The following is a 289-nucleotide window of genomic DNA, read 5'->3' as shown; positions in this document are numbered from 1 at the left end:
TATGATCCACCCTTGTGCAGGTGTTCTTAGGGCTGGGCATTTCCCCACTATGGATGCCATGGGAAGCATGTTCACCTTTATATAAAAAATTTCATGTAGGACGCTTCAGCCTTGTCAGGTCCAGTTGGAAAGATGACAAAAGACTCCCACCTTCTTGGCTTTGCCATTTAACCTTTAACTTTGAGATGAGAGAAAGAGAGAGAGAGAGAGAGAAAGAGAGAGAGAGAGAGAGAGAAGAAGAAGAAGAAGAAGAAGAAGAAGAAGAAGAAGGAGGAGGAGGAGGAGGAGG

Source organism: Mus caroli, chromosome 11, assembly GCF_900094665.2.
Source record: "Mus caroli chromosome 11, CAROLI_EIJ_v1.1, whole genome shotgun sequence".
NCBI lineage: Eukaryota > Metazoa > Chordata > Mammalia > Rodentia > Muridae > Mus > Mus caroli.
This window is presented reverse-complemented; position numbering follows the sequence as displayed.